This window comes from Canis lupus, chromosome 31, assembly GCF_048164855.1.
Source record: "Canis lupus baileyi chromosome 31, mCanLup2.hap1, whole genome shotgun sequence".
Taxonomy (NCBI): domain Eukaryota; kingdom Metazoa; phylum Chordata; class Mammalia; order Carnivora; family Canidae; genus Canis; species Canis lupus.
This window is the reverse complement of record NC_132868.1, coordinates 10894706-10907264: the sequence shown is the minus strand read 5'-3', so window position 1 is coordinate 10907264 and position 12559 is coordinate 10894706. Positions and strand designations below refer to the sequence as shown.

Genomic DNA, 12559 nt, shown 5'->3' with positions numbered 1-12559 from the left:
CAGGAATGATTTGTATTGGCTAACATACCACTAAATACATGCCAAAATAATTTGTGTTTTAATGTGTAATTATAAAGGGAATCTTGGGATCCCTGGGTGGTGCAGCGGTTTGGGCACCTGCCTTTGGCCCAGGGCGCGATCCTGGAGACCCGGGATCGAATCCCACGTCGGGCTCCCGGTGCATGGAGCCTGCTTCTCCCTCTGCCTGTGTCTCTGCCTCTCTTTCTCTCTCTCTCTAAAAAAAAAAATAAATAAATAAAGGGAATCTTAAAAGTTTACTGACAAAGGACACCACCTAATATTTGATCAAAAGGAAAGAATGTTTAATGTGAAATAAAATGTAGAACAAAAACTTTAGAAATGTTTGGTTTTCTTTCTTTTAAGATTTTATTTTTTTTATTCATGAGAGACAGAGAGAGAGGCAGAGACACAGGCAGAGGGAGAAGCAGGCTCACTGCAGGGAACCTGATGCAGTACTCGATCCCAGGACCCTGGGATCATCCCTGAGCCGAAGGCAGATGCTCAACCAACGAGCCACCCAGGTGCCCCAAAATGTTTGATTTTCTTAAAAAAGAAAAAAAAAACTGAGCAGATATGGCCAGTCTGCAGGGAAGAGAGTGGAACAGAACTGGAGAAAGAGAGAGAGAGAGAGAGAGAGAGAGAGAGGAGCCCTGGGCATCTGCACAGGGTCGGAGTAAGAGCGGAGTGGGGAGAGCCTAGAGGGGACTGCAGCCCTGTGTCTACAGGCCCGGCTGTGCCTCTATCAGTGGGTCTGGACACTGCCTCTGTGGGCTCCCAGGTAGGTCTCAGTCCTGATTTGCAGTTACTCCAGAGCATTCGAGAGTCCTCAGGCCAGGGGGCACAGGAACCTGCCTGCACATACCTAGTGACAACCTGTGACACATACCTAGCTTTGTGTTCTTCACGTAAGGTAAAGTGTGGGCATGGAGGGGAGACAGGAAAGCAGGGTCAGGGGAGGCAGCAGGACAAGGAGAAGAGGAGAAGGGAACAGAAAGGACAGGAGGGGACGGAGGGAGGGATGGAGGGAGGGACGGAGGGAGAGACGGGGATGTTGAGAGGAGAGAGAGTGTCCTGCCTCAGCTGACTGCCCTGGGAAGAGACTGAAGCAGAAAACCAGGCATTGGAGCACGTTCTTGGCAGTCAAATGATCCCTAACCCGCTTTTCCTTCAGCTGAGCATCATCTTATTCCAGTGAGTGTTTGCGAGCGGTTGCTCTCTCCTTGCTCGGGGTTGGCCCTGTGTTCAGTAGACAGGATTGTCCAGTGTCTGCCCCTTTCTGGACCGTCCAGATCACTCTGGGGCTTGGAGACTCATTCAGGACTTTCCCCAAAGGCCAGGGAGACACTGGGGTGTGGCCACATGCTCTCCATCGGGCGGCCAAGGACTCTCGGGCCACTGCAGAGAGCCCTCGGGGTCCTGCCATCAGTGAGATGCTCGGAAATGTGGGGGGGCACCCTATGGAAGGTTTGCTAAGAGATGGGCCTTGCTAGAAACCCTGTGGCCCAGGCAATGGACGTAAACCCCTGATGGGGCTGCTGCTGGGACAAGGAGACCCGAGGGACACATGCTATTCTCTGAGGGTCTTGGGGTCCTGGCAGCTGAGAAGAGGCTAAAAGGGACAGGAATGAACCCAGACCTACCTGCCCTGCCCATGCCCCTGGCCTACCTGCCCCCAGCCCACGTGCCCCTACCCACCTACCCCCACCTGAGCCCCACCCTCTTCACACCTGCCGTCGTGATTTCTATGCCCCCATCCACCCATCTTTCTAGACTATTCCACCAGTAGAAGATCTCTGCCAACCTCCCCAGTGCAGGAGGCCAAGATAAGGCCTCACCCCCACTCCAATTTCCCTGAACCTCGGGAGTCAGCAGAGTGGTCACCTCCTCTCACCTGACACGCGTGGACAAGAGCAGTGCCCACACTCTGCTGCAGTGCAGGTGCATGTCTTCCTGCCCTCTCCCCCGGGGATGCTAGGCTCTGGCAAGAGGGCCCTGCAATAGTCTGGTTTGTTCCAGTTCAGCTGAGCCTGGCAGGTGGAGGGCACACCCAGCCCTGGGAGGCCACTGGGGCTGGGCCACCAAGGTCTCCATCAAGCTACTGGCACCTCTTCCACCTTCCTGCTCTACCTTGTGGAAGCTGAGTGGCCACTGGCCAGTTCTAGAGGCTCCACCCCCCGAATGATCATGGCCTCCCATGGCCTGCAGGACCCCAGGTGGGATGCCAGCTGGAATGAGAGAGGAGCCATGGCAATGGGGAAGCTGAGGGAAGGGGGGCCGGGAACCGTGAGCACCCCAGGGACTGCTCCAAGGGCATGGAGAATGCCCACAGAAAATTCAGGGTGGGGATGACGGGGTCAGAAGCAATGGAGCACTCAAGGACGGAGGTAGACACAGGCAGAGGATCATCCCGTGGAGTGCCCAGTGTCATTGGGAGAGGGTGCTGGCTGGAGCCACTCGTGGGTACGGACCTGGTGAGGAGCCACGGGTGCCCCCGGATGCAGCTGTGTACATGGGTGCAGACAGCACACAGAGGCCTGAGTCAGAAAACGTTGACATTGGGGTCAGGCCTTCCTACACACCATAGGGCTATCTGCTCCCGCCTGCACCTGGGGATCTCCTACCACACAGGTCAGTGACACACTTGCTCTGCAGTGGGTGCCAGGTCTCCCATCTACTGAGGAAACACCATGGAAGGTCTGGGGGCGCCCAGACATGGGGAGCAGAGCGCACCGAGGATGGGTGCCTAATCTCAGGCAAATAGATGGTCCACGTCACCTCCCTCCTCTACGGTGGGTCTGCTCAGTGGGGTGGCAGGGATCCCTTTAAATTTCTGTGTGAGTGTGAATAAGTGTGCGTGTGATGCCGCCCCCAGAGCAGATGGGCCTCTTGCTCTTTCCTACAGGCTTTCTTAGCAGGACTTGAAGGGCTATGATGTCAACATGTTACTATAATTACATGCCCTGAGTATTTCTCATTAAGCTTTGACGAACGCTTGCCAAATTCAGGATATTTTCAGGATATTTTGTCTAAAATTGCTTACCTTCGGGCCTCAGGTGGTCTCTGAGCATTTAATTTAAAATAACAAGGCAGTGTCCTCATGCTGAACCTTTGCCTTAGAGAAAGAGAGAGTATACAGCTCCGACCACTCCAGCCTGTCCCAGACTGGGGTCTGTTGCTTCTTGTTTCAGAGACCAGTGAGCTGGTGGGCACAGCATGTGGCAAAGGGAGCCGGGATGTGGGTAGATTCCCACCCAGGAGGGAGCTCTGCGTGGTAGAGATCCCAGGCTGGGGACGTAGGTCAGTGTACGGCAGCCTCTGTGTGCATCTCCATGTCATGGGGCCCACCAGGCAGGTACCATGTAAGGTACGTCCACAACCCTTACTGGGCTTCTCAATTTGGGTTAGTGTGGCCCTTCAAAATCCCGACCCAGGAGAACACAAAACCACACCACACAAAACCTTGTTTGTGGAGACCCTAGTGCAGCCTCGAAACTCATGTTCTGCTCTGGGAGAGCTGGGGAGGGGCTGGAGATGGGGGAGGGTGTTGCTAAACATCTGGTGGAAGCAATTTCATTGCCCAAGATTAACATCTGTTGCTTAAGCATGAACATATAGTGGCTGGAAATGTAATAAGATTCATGGTTCTGTTTTAAGTAGATTAATTTTGTAATATTTGCTTTTCACCCCGTGCATTTAATATTCAGATTTAGTCTTGGGAACTGCCACATAAAATAACTCTTACGACTCAGCCAATGGGGCCATGTGACATGGTGCCTGGCCAGACACCACTCGTCCTCTGTTTTCTGCGGGCCGCCTGCCCCACATAGACACCTCATGGAATGGACAGGCTCAGCTTTGCTGCTCATCTTCCAGTATTTGCCTCCAGCCTGTAATCCTGGGGAGGACACGCATCCACTGTAGTGGACTGTGGATGCAAGCTCTCTAAGGACATATCTCTAAGACACAGTACAGGTAGCTGAAATTATATATTGGTCACTGTAAAAAAGGTAAAATCACTCACCTTCTGTATTATTCTGCTCAGCAGCCTTAACAAAATCCCAGGGAGTGAGGGCTTAAAGCACAGACACATGTCTTCCCACAGATCTGGAGGCTGGACGTCCAAGATCAAGGTGGCAACAGGGTCGATTTGTCCCCTTGGTATGTAGATACCCTTTTCTCCCAGTGTCTTCGTGGGGTTGTCCCCTGTGTGGGTCTGTGCCCTGATTTCCTCTTCCTACAAAGATGCTGGTTAGATTGAATTATAACCCACCTTAAAGGCTTCATTTTACTTGCATCACCTCTTCAAAGCCCCTGACTCCAAACACAGTGACATCCCAAGGCCCTGGGATTGGGATGCCAACATATGGATTTGGGGGACATAATTCCTCCCAGACCACCCTCCTCTAAGACCAAAACCAGATCCCTGAAGGACAGCCACTGATTGTGTTCTTGCATAATCCCAACACTGATGGAGTTTTATTTCTATTAGAAGCTGCTTGTTGGTGTAGAGCAATGAAACCACATTGCCAGGTCAACTTGGTCTCCTCTGCTTAAAACTTATTTAACAGTGCAGGTCTAAGGGTAACAGAATGGACAAGGAAATGTGTGGTGCTGGTCTTCTCTTGCAAGGAACACCTGATATAAGCGGAAGGCAGCAGCTGTCACTTTTTATTACTAATTAAGCTATTTTTTTATTTATTTACTTATTTATCTTAAGCTATCTTTTAAGTAACAAGATTCTGTAACTCCCTTCAGCGTTTCAGTTGTTCAGCTATAAAACGTCTCAAATGGAGCTTGGATCACACTGAATACTGGAAGGTGAAGAGTTCTAAAACCAAAGAATTCTACATGTGTTAACTTGGTGTCTGGCTTCTCAGAACTTGTAGTTGACAGTATCTTGTGGGTTTGGTAGCAAATATGTCCCTGAAAACTTGGACACCCAAAATTACACAACAGCTGGCCTCTCTCCTGCGGATCATACAAAGAGTGGGCCCATCGAGAAAAGCATGGCACGGGCTCCTGTGTGGCACTTCTCTGCAAAAATGACAATTTCACCCTCAGGTAATCGAGACTTTCATTTCAGGATTTCTTAAATTGAAATGTTGTGATGTCTTTCCTTCTCTCAGTCCATGCAAAGGTGAGATAGAAGCTAAGGAAAATCTCTGCCTCAAAAGGATAACTCATCAAATTTAAATTTGCAACTTTGGATTTTCTGGCCTCTTGGTAAAGGATCAGGCCACATGTGATATCTCACGATTAAGAGCTGGGAAGCTTGTGATAAAATAAAACGATGTGTGGGTGCAGGATGCAGGGTTTGGGTGTGGTGCAGGATGAGTGGAGACCCCCTGGATAGCACCCAGCCTGGACCACAATCTGCCCCCTGTCACGGCTGCCATTTTGTCCACTCCTTCAAACTTTCTGGAAGAAAAAACATGACTGTAACTTTGTTTATCATAATTGTTCCCGCCTGCCAAACACAAATAACATAAATATTCTAATGTGAGTGTGCTTCTGTGTGAAGTAGAAGCAGTTCCTTGCCCAAGGCTAGGTGTGCTTGTAGGGGACAGTTGGTGGCAAAGGAATGGTGGCAGGACATGGGAGAGGTGTCTCACTGCCCCTCTAACACATGCTGGAAGTCGAGTTCACACATTAAACTAGGAAGCTGAGACGTGTTCAGTGCTGAAGGTGTGTTAGAAACATGGGCCAGTCCACAGATGTGTGTCTTCCTCTGGATGTGGCTCCAGGAATGAGGTGGCCTAGGGCCTGCCGAGCTCACCATCACCCTCCAACACACACACTCATCACACCCGGGCCTTCTCCCTCCCATCCTTAAATGCATGCAAAAGCATTCTTTCTTTCTTTTTTTTCCCCAGAAAGGATGCTGTCCAAATAAAAGGAAGCAAACAAGAAAAAAATTAACACCTCCCCCCACCCCTCTCAACCTGGTTGAAGTCATTTGGGTCTTTACTGTTGGCGAGCCAGCTGCCTTCCGTGGCTGTCTGGTCTGCATGTATAAACTTAACCTGATCACCATCTGAAGAATTTATGAATTATGCTTAATAATCAGCTTTAGGCACTTCTGAGGAAGGAATCGCATTTTGAAGCTACAAAGGTCCTCCAAATAGCTCCTGGGAAATGACCCTGCATCCCATTAAATGCAAGAAAAACTCGCTACCGCAGGCCTGGTGTCAGAGCTGAACCACTTCACTCTCCACTCTTCAAAATGTCAAGGAGCCCTCCACTTAAACGCTCGATTAATCTGAAAGGGCCAGGACAGACAGCTTCTCAGGGAAGGAAAAAATACATTTTTTCCTTTAAAAAACTTTTTCTTTGCACTTAAGAAAAAACAACAACAACATACATCTCCTTTTCTCCTTATATTCATTATTTTCTGTCTTTAAAAAGGTTTTTATCTGACTTTTATCTCCTCCATATGCCCGTGGCAAACACCAGCATCTTCTTCCCATTTTACAAATCTGCCCAGGAATAGGCTTTATCTGACTCACACCACCTTACTATTTTCCTATTTAAATGGTTGATGCAGAATCAAAGTCAAATGTGAAGGTCAGAAAAATGGTTTTTGGAGCATTGTGATCTCAGACACAAATACGGCTCAGCGGTATCCTGGGCAAAGGAACTACCAGCCTTTCCGAAAGTCAACAAAAAAGAAACATGTGCCTCTTGTCCATATTTACAACCTAGACTCGGAGTGCTTTGGATTCTTGACTTGCTTTGTCCCTAATTATTATAAATAGGAATATATAATTATTTCATTTCATGGCATGTGTAATTTTTATTGATAATATTAATAATTCATTTGCTATGCTTATTATAATTAATAAATTACAATAATCACTCAGGCAATTTGGATTTTAAATTAAACTGGGTCCCAAAGAGTCTAAAAAATAGGCATTTTATTTGGAAGGCAGCTATGCTCACCACTATACCACCAACACTAGGCATTTTATTTGGAAAGCATTATAGAATCTCTGTGATTCCTGTAATGAAAGCCATCATTATACAATCATGATATCCCAGACAACAGGCAAGTTCCTAAGTATTTATGACTTTGATCTGGGAATTATGTTGTTTAAAATTGTCTAAATGTTTAGGTAAAATGAAAATGTGCCCAGTGCCAAAAAGAGTGTGATAATTCAGTTTTTATTTCTCTTGTGATACGGCTATGTCCTTCAGAACTCAGCATGTTGGGTGTGTCTTGGATGCAGGTTTGCATTAGTTGGTTTTGGTGAGTTCTGAGGCTTCTGGAGCTTTCTTGCCTGGGACATCAGTGCCTCTTCCCTCAGGTGTGGGTGGAGGCCAACCTGGTCCCTAGGAACCTCTCACACTTTTAGACCTTCTAGTCATTTTCATTTTTGAAGCTTACTCCAAACTTTCCTAAAATGATATATATGTCAAGTGTTCTTACCACACATAAAAACAAAAAAAAGTAAAACAAACAAACCAAACCAAACCAAAGGAACAGAGGGGCCCTGGATAGTCTAGGAGGTGCTGGGTATGTCCCCTTCCTTGATTGTGGGGCTGGTATCATGAGTCTGTGTGCCTACATACAAGTTCATCAAAGGTTTGTATGAAATGTTTGCAGTGCTTTATATGTCAAGTTTGTCTCAAGAAAACTAAGAAAATTTTAAAAATACATGACCTGCATCAGGGACCACAGTTCAGGCAGCAACTTATACCACTGAGTCAGTAAAAGAATAGCACCTCAACCCCATTTGAGACCAGAGTGGGTCTCTTGGTTTGCATCCCCCTGGTGAGAACCCAGCTCGATGCAGAGGGATGTGTCCTGAAGACTCGGCAGGGGTGGGGGGGCTTCCACAGTGTGCACCACATGTCAGCCAGAGCCTGCGCCCAGGGCTCCCAGCAGAGGACTTCTTTCCGGCCTGCAGCCTCCCATAGCTCTCCACACACCACTCTGAAATTCTCTGTGCAGTGAAACAACCCTCAGCAAACTCCTCTTCCATTCACTGTGCTGTGTGCTGTGCTGCTGGGGTGAGTGTCAGCTCCCAGGGCTGGCAGCCTGGAAAGGAGGGAATATCCATGCCCTGGAAGGGGCTGCTAAGACCAGTTGACCTTGTTGACTATCCCCTGGGTGGGGAGCAAAGAGGCAGTAAGTCCCAGGGGATAGGCTCAGAATCCTGAGTTCCTCATTGGGGACTCTCACTAGGTCCTCCAGAGCCCAGGATGGAGGCTGGCCCTCTCTCTGCAGGTCAACCTCCCCACCTGGTGGGCAACAGTGAGCCTGCCTGAATGGTGACAGTGACCCCATGCCCTTGGCCTGGCCACGTGGTTTGCAGCCTGGATTTCCCAGCCTCCTCTCTGCCCACAGCCATGCAGAGGAGCCAGGTGTCTCCCGTGGGGCTGTAGTGTTATAGGAGGTGTTTCCATTCAAAGGCAGCCCTTCGCACACAAGGATGAGAGGCCCTTTGTTAACCTAGCTCTGATTTAATTGGTTCTCTTCTGGGATGCACAAGATTGGGGCCCTCCATGCATGTTTGAGATTTTATTAACATGAGTTGGATTGTGGTTTCTGTGCAAGTGGCTGCAATGTCCTTTTCTTCAGAGATTAAATTGCTTAGAGGAACATCACAGGGACATTGGTTTCCCGTGTCTCACTCTCTGACTTAATAGCAACAGGACAGTGAATAGAGAGCTTGAACCTTACCTTGACAAGGTGCATTTCTATATAGTAACAAGCCCAGCCCTGTGATGCCAACCTCGGGGGTGGGGGTGGTTCCCCTGGTCCCTGCATCGGGTGGAAGAGATGTGCCATCTTCATCATAAAATGAACAACCCATCTTCCCTGATTGAGACAGAACTCAGCCTGGCCGGTTTGTCAGTGGACAGAGGTCCAGGAAGTATGTTAGAGGTTTGCATCCCTGGTGATGAAGGCCCCTCTTAGGCCTGTCACCTGTGACCCCACGAGCAGCCTCTCTACGTGGCCAAGCATGGGGACGCCCTGAGATATGGGTACACAGGGGGACAGGGGCCAGATTGCTCTGACAACAGAATGCTGACCCATGAGCTCTGAAGAACTGACCAGAGCCCGAGAGCTCAGGGTTCTGCCCATGACTGTGGCTTGCCTCACTTGCCAGATTTTCGACCCCATTTCCAGGTGAGGAGCACTCAGAGAAAGCAAATAATATACTGCCCTGGAGAAACAGAGCGCCTTGCTCCCAGGCAGCTGCCCAGCCTCCCAGCCATGGTCTCCTTTCTCACCACGACACTGTCCCCCTGCCAGGCTGGCCCTGGTCCCCCTCAGCAGAGCAAGCTCCATGGAAATAGTGGTGCTTGCCCTCATTTGGGCGGTGATGATTTCAGCTGCCTGGGAGACCACACTCAGCAGACGCACAGCGTGGGTACCCACATAGCCAGCATGAAACCAGCCTTTCTAACAACTGCCTGCCTCACGCCCTTTGCTCTTGCACTTCCAGAAACAGGGATGGTACAGGGGCAGCAGAGTCGATGCTCCTGGAGCGCCCAGGACTCATGGTGTTTGATCCACGCAGGTAGCACATGTGACCTGGTCTGAATTACCCACCGTGCTAAGAGCTAAGTGCCATCTGGAGAGAGGTGTCTTCCAGGCTCTGTCCATGGATGGACAGCACCAGACCACGACTGTCTGTTCTCTGTGATTCATTCGTTGGTCTCAAGACTTCCTGAAATTTCCACTTTCCCTTCTTTGGCTTCTGGGCTGATTCAGAGTCAATCCATGCCCTCTTCCTTCCAGAAGACAGCACAGCTGGCCCAAGGTCCTGCAGGGGATATCATGTGGCACTCACTGTGGAAGCCCTGCCACACCCTGAGTCTCAGGACACATCACTTCTGCACCCACCCTGGTGTGTCACAGACCCTTGCCTGCCATGCACCAGCCCAGGATAATGGGTCCCCTGTTAATGTGACCTGAGTAACTAGGATCTTCGTGCCCTATGATGTTGCTAGATCAGGACATGGTTCTTCTTGCCATAAGACTGGAGACTGTTACTATTTTCAAAGTCACCCTGGGCTGTTGACCCAAATTATCTGAGGGGAACCAAAATCAGCAGACCATTTCCCATGAAATTTAAAATCCCTGTCCTCGATCTGAGTCTCAGTAAGAGCTTCCTTTCTTACTTCAGCTGCATGTTATCTTGTGTTGAAATCAAATATTTATGGTATCTCCTATACAGGGGAACTGGTTGCCCTGTGAAATGTCAAAAAACAAAACAAGCCATAAAGTTTAGTGGGTGTAGAGCCCATCCCAGTACCTCTGAGGGAGTCTATCAGAATAGATGTCCCAGGGAAGGAAGGCATCCTGTGAGGTAGAAGGCCACAGCTGTCCATGCCCATCTGATGCATAGAATCTTCAAGTCATATATCTGCACCCCTTCCCTGACTGCCTTCTTGCATTTTGATTCTAATTTGGCTGCTCGTATCATTTCCCATAGGGGGAGAAGAGTTGTTTAGAGCAGAGTCGGCTGGGTCCCATTAACAATGACACTCTCAACAATGACTTAAGAATCTATGTGGGAGTTATGAATTTGTCTCTTGAGTGAGGTTGGCTCAAGTGAATTTGCTCCTAGAATATGGCTCTGTTCTTGGAGGTAGTGATGAGATCACACTCCCTCTGTCTTATTGCTGCCCGTATGTCTCCTTGGAGCCATTCTCTCCTGAAGACCATGCCACTTGCCACTCACCTTAGCCTTCTTCTCCTTTCCACAGAAGCACTGATCTTGAGAAATGGAATAGTATTTTATGACTAGAGCTTGCTTTCTGGTCACTGGCAAGCTGAAGGAGAGAAGGTCAATGTGTCCTCTATACTTCTGCAAGTGTCTTATCTCCAGGAGATTCACACAGTTAGATCACTTCTTTCTTCTCTTTCCCTCAACCAGAAGTGATTGGCTCACCTTATCAATTCACTGTAGGTTAATGGACTTCCATAAGGGCTAACCTTTCTATACACAGCCACTGCCTGATATTTCTTAATTATTTTTCTTTGAGAATCACTAATTCCTTTATTTCTTATGTCCTGTTCACAGGAAGCACATAGAATATTGATTTTAATCTCTGGAGTTTGCTTTCTCTCTCTCTCTCTCTCTCTCATTGTCTCTCCTTCCCTCATTCTCTATCTCTTAGGAGAGTTGTTCCAGGTCAGACAGACCTGAGTTTGGGTCCCTGTTCTGCCACTAACTTGACATGTAAATTTGAGCAGTTCACCAGGCCTGTCCAACTTCATTCTCCAGGTCTGTAACATTTGGATAATGGAGCCTACCTCATTGGTTTATGACATCAAAACTAAGTGATCCCATCTGAAAAGCATCAAAGGCCTGACACACCCTGGCTCTGCTCCCACCCAGGGCCAGTGCATACTTTTTGCAGGTTGTGGGAGACATTGTATGAGGGAAGGAGGGGTGCAATTTAGTCCACTGGTCAAACCTTGACCCTTCCCAATCCACGAGAGCAGCATTATGAGCTAGTCATAGCCCTGAATTCCCACTAATTTTCCAACATATATTTTAAGGAAACTATATACAAGATCCTCCTCTCCACCCTCACTTGGTATTATAATTCATTTCTAACAAAAGACATTCTTCTAAATGCTAAAAAAGATTCTATTTCCAAATACTGAACACGAGAAAAATTATAGCATATGACACATCAATCTGAAACCTATAACTAATATTATAAAACACAACAGAAACACAATTAAGCTATCATATTAGGCTATAAAATGCTTAAAACATTGTTTCTTGGTGTCCGATTAATATGTTAACTGCTGCTTACTTGCAGTGATATCTCCTTTACTTATTATAACCAATTTTCTGAGTTAGCTCACTTTTTCTCAATAATTTTTTAACTATTTTTTCAAACAAGAAAGAGGCAAAAGTAAGATCTAACTACAAGATGCACAGTGGGAATGCAGTCAGTATAGATGCATGAAGAGAGAGTCTCACCCCGAGATGCAGTGATGCCTTTCAGCACAGGTATATCTAAGAATGCGTACCTTCTTCTATAACCACAGCACATTTTTCAAAGACTAAACGTGATGTTGCTGAATGACTAATTGTCTCATGAAAGTAGCTCAATAGTTTTCTAACACACTGTTTTGTTAAAAATATTTATTGAGATTTGGGAATGTCATTATAAAATGTTCTTATTTTATCACTGGGCAGAAAATATCTAATTAAAAATGTATATATTATAAGATGTTGAGTCTCTGATATCAAGGGGCAACCTCCATGAAAAATATTAAGCAGTATTTATCAGCTCACTTCGTCCATGCTTCTCTTCAATATTTATTAACAAATTCATTCATCGGAACCTACATTTAACAAGTAATTATTAGATGGCTTCTCTCTCTCTCTCATGTGGGTTAGAAATAGAGCATTGAGAAAGATATAAATATAGGCCCTGCTTTTATAAAGTTTGTACTGTATGAAGAAAAGGGGAAAAAAGTTAAAATATTTTCAAAATGTACTTCTTATAAATTTTGCAAAATAAAAGACTAAGTTTATTTCTACTAAAGTTATACAAATATATA

At 47.2% G+C, this 12559-nt stretch overlaps 1 long non-coding RNA gene across 1 annotated transcript; it reads right to left on the bottom strand.

The window, feature by feature from the left end:
• Positions 1 to 6909: 6909 nt before the first annotated feature.
• On the bottom strand, positions 6910 to 11250 carry LOC140622391 (uncharacterized). The gene is made up of 3 exons (XR_012022161.1): positions 10716 to 11250; positions 9581 to 9794; positions 6910 to 7416 (listed from the first exon to the last, which is right to left on the bottom strand). It is a non-coding gene; the product is annotated as an uncharacterized lncRNA (long non-coding RNA).
• Between the last annotated feature and the right edge of the window lie 1309 nt (positions 11251 to 12559).